The following is a 9,422-nucleotide window of genomic DNA, read 5'->3' as shown; positions in this document are numbered from 1 at the left end:
GATTTGAAGCCTTATAAAAGATTGCCTGTGGCCAAAGGGAATAAGCCTACTAGTTCTAACTGACCAGGATCTATCTAGCCGCCATAGGCCCGAGATCAGTATCTCCCAGAACCTGGGCTGGAAAGTTCTGTGGCTACATGTTTGTCAGCAGTGCATGATGCCTTCTTCCACTTAGCTTCACCATATGAAGAGTTATAAACTTTGGAATTTGAGTTAACCCAATAGGTTAAAATAATGGTATATCTGTTTTCCGTATGTTTCAGTGTTTTTATAAGCTTTTTGACTGTGAACTGTTCAATCTATTTTTTTTCTATTCAACTGTTTGTCTTTTATTATTGACTTTAAGAAGCTATTTGTATATTAAGAAATCTCTGTGCCTATGATATGAATTACAACTATTTTCCCCCAATTTATATTTGTCTCGACTTTATTCATGGTATTTTGTTTTGTTACTTTTGCTTGCAGAAGTTTCTTTTCTGTTTTCTTATGTTGTCTTTTCTTATGTTTGTTTGGATTTTGAGTTGTTGGTTAAAAAAGACTTTCCCCACTTCAGATTTACAAATGAATTTTTCCACTTTTTCCTACTGTTTTTAAGACTTGACTTCTTCAAAAAAAAATTCGATTTGGGATTGTTCCTGATGTTTGGTGTGAAATACAGATTCAACATTTTGTTTTACCCCAGACGGCTTATACTACAACACCATTTATTGAAAAATCCATCTTTGCCTTCACATTTGCTTTAATTTTTCTTCACGTGGGTTTGTACACTTTTAAAAAGTATTTTTATTTATATTATTTTATTTTTTTGGCTGCATCGTGTCTTAGTTGCTGCATGTGGGATCTTCATTGAGGCATGAAGGATCTTCCATTGGGGCAAGTGTGCTTCTCTCTAGTTGTGGAGCACAGGCTCCAGGGTGCGTGGGCTCTGTAGTTGTGGCATGCGGGCTCCACAGCGCATGGGCTCTGTAGTTTTGCGGCACGTGGGCTCTCTCGTTGAGGCACAAGAGCTCAGTAGTTGTGGTGCACGGGCTTAGTTGCCCGACCAGGGATCAAACCCATGTCCCCTGCATTGGAAGGCGGATTATTTACCACTGGACCACCAGGGAAGTCCCAGGTTTGTACACTTTTTTAAAGTTTATTTCTAGAGATACTGTTTTGCTTGTTTTTGCTGTTTTAAACGTTTTTCCCATTATGTGTTCTAACTGCTTGCTTTTTGTACATAATAAATTTATTGCTTTCTACTTATTAATGTTTGTATCCTATTACTTCCCTGAATTCTGTTACTCTTTGTAGTGTTTCAGTTGATTCTCTTGGATTTTCAAACGTACCATGTCATTTCCACATAGTTACAGTTTATAATGTTTATTATTCTTGTTTTCCTCTGTCTTGTCTAACTGTATTAACTAGTAATGCCAGTACTTTGTGGGAAAATAGAGGTGATGGTCTGCATTCTTGTCTTGATCTTGATTTTAATAGGAATGCCTCTAGTCTACCTCCACTGAGCCTGATGCTGACTTCTGGATTGAGATAAATATATGTTCACTGTGTGAAAAAGGTGTCCATCTATCCTTATTTAACTGACTGTGTTTGAAGAATGGCTCTTGTATTTTGCCAAATGACTTATCATATATGAAAATGATCATAATTTTTCTCTAACATTATAAACTCTATACATTTCCTAATAATGAACCATCCTTGTACTTCTGGAATAAATTCCTCTGTCATAATTATTCTTTTTATATGCTTTTGGATTGCATTTGCTAACATTTTCTTTGGAATGGTTTTATAACTGAGAGTTTTTTTTATAACTGAGATTAATCTATAATTTTATTTGTGTATAAAACATTTTTGTCAAGTTTTATTATCAATTTTATACCATTTTTTCCCAAAAATAATGTTAAGGAATTCTTTGTCTACTATTATCTAGAAAAGTTGAAATAGCCTTGGTTTTATTTGCTTTTAAATTCCCCTGTGAACGTGTCTAAACCTGCAGTTTTGCTGGGAATAACCTTCTGATCATTTTATCTTTTGCTTCTATTGAAATAGTTCTGTTTAGATTCTTATTTCTTGATGTAATTTAGTGTAAATCATATTTTCCTTGAAAAATCTATTTCATCCAAGTTTTTCAATTTAGTCTCTTAAGATTCTTTAATTTCCTTAGTTCCTGTGTGGCTAATTCTCCCTTTACTGTTTAGTTTTGTTTCTTTGTTTGTTTTTATTTGCAGTTTTCTCTTTCCTGATTAAGTTAGCTAATGATTTTCTGTTTTTCTAAACAACCAGATTTTGTCTTTGTAGATTAGATCTACCATTTTTCTAATTCACTAGCATTAGAAAACATAGGCCATAGGGTCTCTGTCATAATTAATCAACTCTGTCATTTTAACACAAAAGCAGCCCTAGGCAATATGTAGATGAATAAGTATGTCTGTGGTCCAATAAAACTTTTTTATGGATACTGAATTTTGAATTTCATACAATTTTCACATGTGAACTATTATTGTTCCTTTTTTTCCAACCATGACATAAGCTGTAAGTACCATTCTTATTTTGTATGCTGTACAAAAATAGGCATTGGCCCATAAGCTGTGATTTGCTGGTCTCTACCTAATATATCTTTAGATACATATTTCTTTACATAGTATCTATTAGTTCCCTAATATGAATAATAATGACAATTTTCCTGTGTTTTCTTCCTATACCCGTCCTTTCTCCATCTTATTTTCTTTATCAAGATTTTCTTCCTCATTTTACTTTGTATATTAAATAAGCCTATATTTCCGTTATGTGAGTTATGAGCATTGATAATCTTTGACCCTGAGCTGTCACAGAGTAGTTAACCCAAAAATGTACCCATCTTCTTTCACCTCTCCAGTTTTTTTGATATGTAATATCTATATTGTCAGATGATGCAATGATAATAATTATTATTATTTTTTGCCACATTCTACCAACATTTGTTCTGTCCTCAATTTGGGGAGGGGGCAGTAAATAAACTCAATGCTGACCACCAGTTTTATTGTCACATATATCCCACTCACCTCTGAGTTGGCTAAAGATTATCCTCTAGTATTTTCCTTAAAAGGAGCTTAGATTTTATATGTTTAAAACTTAAATCTTGAAGATAATATTACCTGGTTATAAGATATGGGTCTCTTCCTTTCTTTTACTAAATGCCTTTTATACGTTGCTATACTGACTTCTGACCTTGTTTGTGGCTGTAGTGAAACATGCAGACAGCCTGGTTGTTTTATTTTATCCTTATATATAGTGTAGTCTTTTTTCTTGATCACTAAAATGATCCTTTTGTTTAAATCTTGAAGTTTCAGTAACATTATTAGCATTATTGACATTATTAGCATAGTTATGGTGTTGCTCGATCTGTTTCTTTGATCTGTTAGTATTCCCTAGTATGTTGTCCTCCCAACGTAAAAATTCAAGACATATTAATTTTGGAGATGTTTTCTTGAATTATTTCTTTAAATTATTTTCCATTTTGTTGCTTTTTTTTCAGAGATTCCAATTATATGTACATTGGATTTTTTATTTTTGCTTGTCTTCTGTATCTCATTTTATCTCTACCCTCTTTCAGTCATTTTGTTATTTCTAATTCATTTTGTTTACTCTTCTCATTTCTATCATCTATTTCCTTTACTATATTTGCCATAGTGTATGTATATCCTGGATAGAGCTCCTTGCATTTTCCTCTTTGTCTATGTGCTGATTTTGGTTTTTCTTCACTTTTTCCTGAGTTCTACCAGTTCAACTTTCATCTCCTCCTGTTGTAATTCCCTCTCTTCTCTGAATTCTAGCTAGTGCTCTAAATTTATAAAGGGTACTGCTTAATTATTTTACTTATTGGTAAATTTTGAGGTCAAATATTTAGTCCCTGTGTCACCATTTTTCTTGTGAGTATTCATTTTGGAGTGAGTTTTGATGCTGTTTTTCACATTAGTTTTCATGTAAGAATTTTGTATGGTTGCTGTGCTGGTTCTTTTCATATTATTTGTCATTGAATGAGTTGGATTTTCTTGGATTTGTATCTCTACAGAGTTGGTGGGAAAGAGAGGAAGCTGCTGCCGGAGTAACCATTGAATTTTTACTACAAAAAGGATCTTAATTTGCTGCCACAAAGATAGAGAGTTCTCTATACAAGTTTGGCTCAACTGTGTGTGAATGTGTTGTACCCCTAATCCCTCTGATTCTCTGAGTCAAACTGTGAAGGGTGGGGTTCTGTCAAAAGCTTGTTGACTGCAGTTCCAGCAGAATTTTTTTTCCAAAAAAGATTCTAAATTTTAAATTCAAGGTGAACCCCTTGCCTTCAAGAACTATAATTTTGCTATTATCCTCCGAGCTCTACTTCTGTTGGGCCCCTTCTCACTTTTGATGTTTCATATTTTCACTGCCTCCCAAGAGAATCCTAACAATTTTTTACAATTCCAAAATCCCTGCTTTTTTTGGATTATACCTGTCTTCCAGGTTTGATAAAAAATTAGAGCTCTAGAGGATTTTTGCTATTGTTCTTCTGTTGCTATTGTATGATGTCCAGGAGCAAAGAGTGTACTATGATAACTTTCTCAGCCATGTTTATACAGGGATTCTATAACGTTGTACTTTGAAAGAGTTAAGCAAGAAAGGGAACCTATGTCTAGCTTCCAACAGATGGAGTATAAACGCTAAAAAGCGAATACAAAACTGTGATGAGACCATGAAAATTTGAAATCTCCAAGAATAATCCTAGAGTAAAAATAAAGAATCAGCATAAATTATAGAAGCTGTAAGAACCACAGGAATTCAGATAAAGATAAAATTGTGTCGACAGGAGCAATGATTGAAGGGGTTATATGGGAACAGATTAAAAGGATTCATTGGAGGCTTGAGCAAAGTTCACTTGTGTTCTTCCCTATAACTCTGGTCTAAGAACTTTGGAAAATTCATTCTCACTTACCATTCTATGTTACTGGTTGCTTTCCATCTATCTCATGATATCTCAAACGGTGAAGAAAATGGAAAGAGATAGAACTAGTTTAGGGGGAGGAAGAAGGTTTCAGAATAAAAAAATAGTTTTTTCTCTCTAAGTCCCCAGAGTCTATGCCAGTTCCCCAGAACCAAGCCAGGCTCTCAGCGGCATTCTGGACCATGGGTTCTTGGCACAGACAAAATTTCCAAGAGACAGCAGTGCCTTTGAGCCATATCCTGGAGCCTGAAATCAAGCCCAAACAGCTTGGACAGTGAGAGAAGTGAAGTCGCTTCAGAACACGTTGTGCCACATATTTGTTTCTGGCATCTTTGCTTTATAATCTTTTTAAAAATTATATTTTCCTCCTGGATATTTTAGTCTGTTTTTGTTAGTCATTTCAAGGAGGATCACATAAAGGCTTAGGGAAGGCTGGACCCTCATTCCTCTCCATGGCCTCTGGTGCAGCACTCTGCCTTTGCTCTCTCCACCACTGTTTACTTATAAGCTTGATTTTGGCAGCCAGTAAGTTTATTTTACATTTTACTGAAGTGTGAGGGGAAATACTGATAGAAAAACTAAACAAAATCTCTCATGAAATGGTATCACCAAATGAGCAAAGTACCTGAAAAAGTCAAACATCCGGGTGCCCAGAACTCAAAGGCTGATTTTTCTTCCCTATAAGGCACCCTCAGAACCTCTTTCTGCACTGGCCGGTGATAAGATCATCTGAAAATTAATCACTAGTGGAGAGAGAGCTGTATTCATTGTCAACCTACCCTGCAAGTATGAGTCCCTGCCTCCCCAAGTTCTTGTCTGTATCACCATAAGCTTTTCAGAACAGGGTGCACAAACTTCTTTGTTGTTGCCTTAAAGGAATGGGAATGCTAGATCTTCTATCTAATTAAAGTGTAATTTTTCCTACTACTGCCTCAGCTACTGGTGATTATTGAAAAATAACAAAATAATTTCTCCCTTATATATAATCATGTATCTCACCATAAACATATATTTTTTTAAAAGGAAAATTACAGTGGCCATATGTATAACTAAAAGTTTTAGAAGTTCGGAAAACATAATTGTACATGGTTTTTCACAGCAATTCTGTACGAGTAGACATTAAGTGGATATGGGGGGTAATATATCTATGTATCTATATCTCCAAACAGACATGTCTCTCATTAAATATGTGAATGGTTGAATGACATACATCACCATAATCATTTTGGAGTAATGTGGCAATTTAAAACAGGAGAAGAGTATAACTTATAAGAGCAAACACATTAGCCTAAAAGGGTTATTCCCAAAGGATGTAAGAAAGGATATTATTTGTTACATGTGTTAAATGGAGAAGGAAGAGCAGGAACTTGGAGAGATTTGTGAAAATAAAAACACAAGCCGAGAGACACATTTAAGGAAACCTAGTTACCCTTGGTAAGATATTTGTACAAAGTAGACACCAGCTCTATTTCCAACTTCCTACGTCCCTGAGTAAAACTTGCAATCTTCATGCAAATGCTAATGTGTCATTTTTACAATAAGAATACCATCGATTGTTGATAAAATATGTAATTCGAGAGCTGGGTCTTCCACATTCAGGGGTAGCCCAGATGTTGGCTGAAATGTAGATAGTACTGCTGAAGTTAATTTCCCTGAAACATGCAGCAGTATTGGTTGGAATAGCTAGATAATGGTGAGGTAAAAAACTCACCTAAAATATTAGTGGCTTATAACAACAAAAGATTCTTCCTTGTTTACATTACATGTTTATTACAAATTGTGGGATCCATTTCACACATCTTCACTCTAGGTGCCAGGCTGGAAGCCCTGTCACTACCTAGAGTATAACAGGTTCCTCTGATGGTAAGGAGACGAGAGTACGCAGAATTTCAAACTCTTAACACTTCTACTTAATTTCCAATGGCCAAAGCAAGGAAAGTAACATACCCAACTTCATGGGGGTGGGAAAATGCAAACTCACAGTGTGACTGAAATGGAAAGAACTGAGTTATCACTGAACAGTCCTAATGACTACCAGAAATGAACACATTTGCTAATATTTCATTGTATTTCTGTTCTATGTTACTGATAGAGAAATGAGAAGGACTTCTCCATAGCTTTTTAAGATTTAATTTGACCTCTCAATAAAAAAAAATTTAAAACCTCATAGGATATATTTTACATGTAGTGGTAATAATAGTACTTCCTAAAAGAAGATAGGAAAAATATTCTGAAAGGGTTTGGAGTAGTGAGAGAACTTTGCCAAGACCCTTCTTCCCTATCTTCTGTATAGAACAAAAGGCTTGATTCTCAAGGGAGAAGGACAACAAACACTATTGTCTGTTGCCAATAGAGGAAAGGAATGGAAAAGTAACCTCTGCCACTAGAGAAAGAGGAGGAATACATACTGGGCTCAGGACTACAAGATGGGAGAGAAAGGAGCATATGCTTAAGTATCAGTCTAGGCCTAATGTCGACAGAAGCTTAGTCAGGCAATAGAGAAGACCCCAAACCTCTAGGCCAGGCTAATCAACTCTGGGTAAGAAGGAACCTACAAGAGATAGACCCTCTTTGAGGCACTGCACAAAAGAAAGATTAAAAGCTGAGGGTTGAGAAGACATTAGGAAAAAGCAAAAACCTTCTGACAGAACGCTCCCCACTCACTAAAAAAATATGTAGTGCACAGAGCATAACCATAGCAACAACAAATCTCAAATCCAGCTCAGTTTCTAATTAGATTAACTGTAACTCCCACAGTAAAGTCCCAGCAGAAAAAACGGTGTACCCATTTCTAGGCGTAAACACTATATACCTCAGTCTTTATTGTAGTACATAAGATATCTTATCTTTATAAAAATTACAAAGCATTAAAAAAGAAAGGAAAAAATTCCCAAGAAACAAAGCAGTTCTTAAAAGCAAACTCAGATATGGCACAAACATTGGAACTATCTGGCAAGGAATTTCAAATAACTATGATTAATATGCAAAAGCACTAATTGAAAAGATAGATAACATGCAATATCAGTTAGGTTATTTCAGGAGAGAAAAGCAAACTATAAGAAATTATCAAATAGAAGTGTTAGAAATGAAGAACAAAGTAATGGAGATAAAAAGTACCTTTGACAGACTTATTAGTAGACTTGGCAGGGCCAAGCTGTCATGGTTTGCTAAGGCTGCCCTACCAGAGTATCATGGATCGGGTGACTTTGACAACATAATTTTTCTCATAAATTGGCAGTCTAGAGGAGTTGGCAGGGTTGGTTTCTTCTGAGGCCTCTCTCCTTGGCTTGTGGATGGTCATCTTCTCCCTGTGTCTTCCTATGAACTTCCCTCTGTTTGTGTCTATATGTCCTAATCTCCTCTTCTTGAAAGGACACCAGCAGTATTAGATTAGGACCCAGCTAATGACTTCATTTTAACTTAATATTTCTTTAAAGAGGTCACCAAAAGAGACCCTATACCCAAAACAGTCATATTCTGAAATGCTGGGATTAGGACTTCAAAATATAACTTTCCTTTTGAGAGAGAACAACATAACAGCCTGTAACACAAGGAAAGTTTCAGTGAACTTGATAAGTCTATAGATATTATACAAACTGAAACTGAAATAAAAAATGAGGGGAAGGAAAACCCAACAGACGAGATCACCAAGAGCTGTGAAACAATATCAAATGGTCTAACATACATGTTATTAAGATCCCAGAAGGTGAAGAGACAGAGTAGAGAAAAAATTTAAAGACATAAAAGTGAAGAATCTTTAAAAATTTATGACAGACATCAAACCTCAGATACGAGAAGCTCAGGGACCACCAAGCAGGAAAAATACCAAACACATACCAACACATATTCACACACACACACTATATCATACCTAAGTATATCATATTCAAACTGTTAAAAACAAAAGGTAAAGAAAATCTTGAAGGAAATCAGAGGGAGAGACACTTTACCTACACAAGATTGAGGATAACAGTTAGGGCAGACTTCTTACGAGAAGCAATGCAAACTAGAAAATAATGGTGTAACATCTTTAAACTTTTGAAAGAAAAATAATTCTGTCAGTCCAGAATTTTCTACTCAGCAAAAATGTATTTTAAAAATTAAAAAAATGTTTTTAGATTAAACAAAGTAAATCCTGGGAATCTGACAGAAGACCTAATCAACAGGAAATAAATATTGGGTGAAGTTCTTTGGGCAGAAGGAATACAACAATATAAAGAAACTTAGCTCTACACAAAAAAGAAGAGCATTAGAAATGGAAGTAAAATGAAATTGCTTTATTTTTAATTACTCTATAACACAACTGATTATATAAATCAAAGACAGTAGGAATATATACTGTATTTATAGCATATAGAAAAGTGCAACATATGATAACAGCACTATGAATGAAAAGGGGGAATTGGAAATATAGTGTTATAAGCTTCTTATATTACATAAAGAGACATAACCCTGTTTAAGTGTAAAC

Source organism: Phocoena sinus, chromosome 11 (assembly GCF_008692025.1).
Source record: "Phocoena sinus isolate mPhoSin1 chromosome 11, mPhoSin1.pri, whole genome shotgun sequence".
Classification (NCBI taxonomy): domain Eukaryota; kingdom Metazoa; phylum Chordata; class Mammalia; order Artiodactyla; family Phocoenidae; genus Phocoena; species Phocoena sinus.
The sequence above is the reverse complement of the archived record's forward strand: the minus strand, read 5'-3'. Positions refer to the sequence as shown.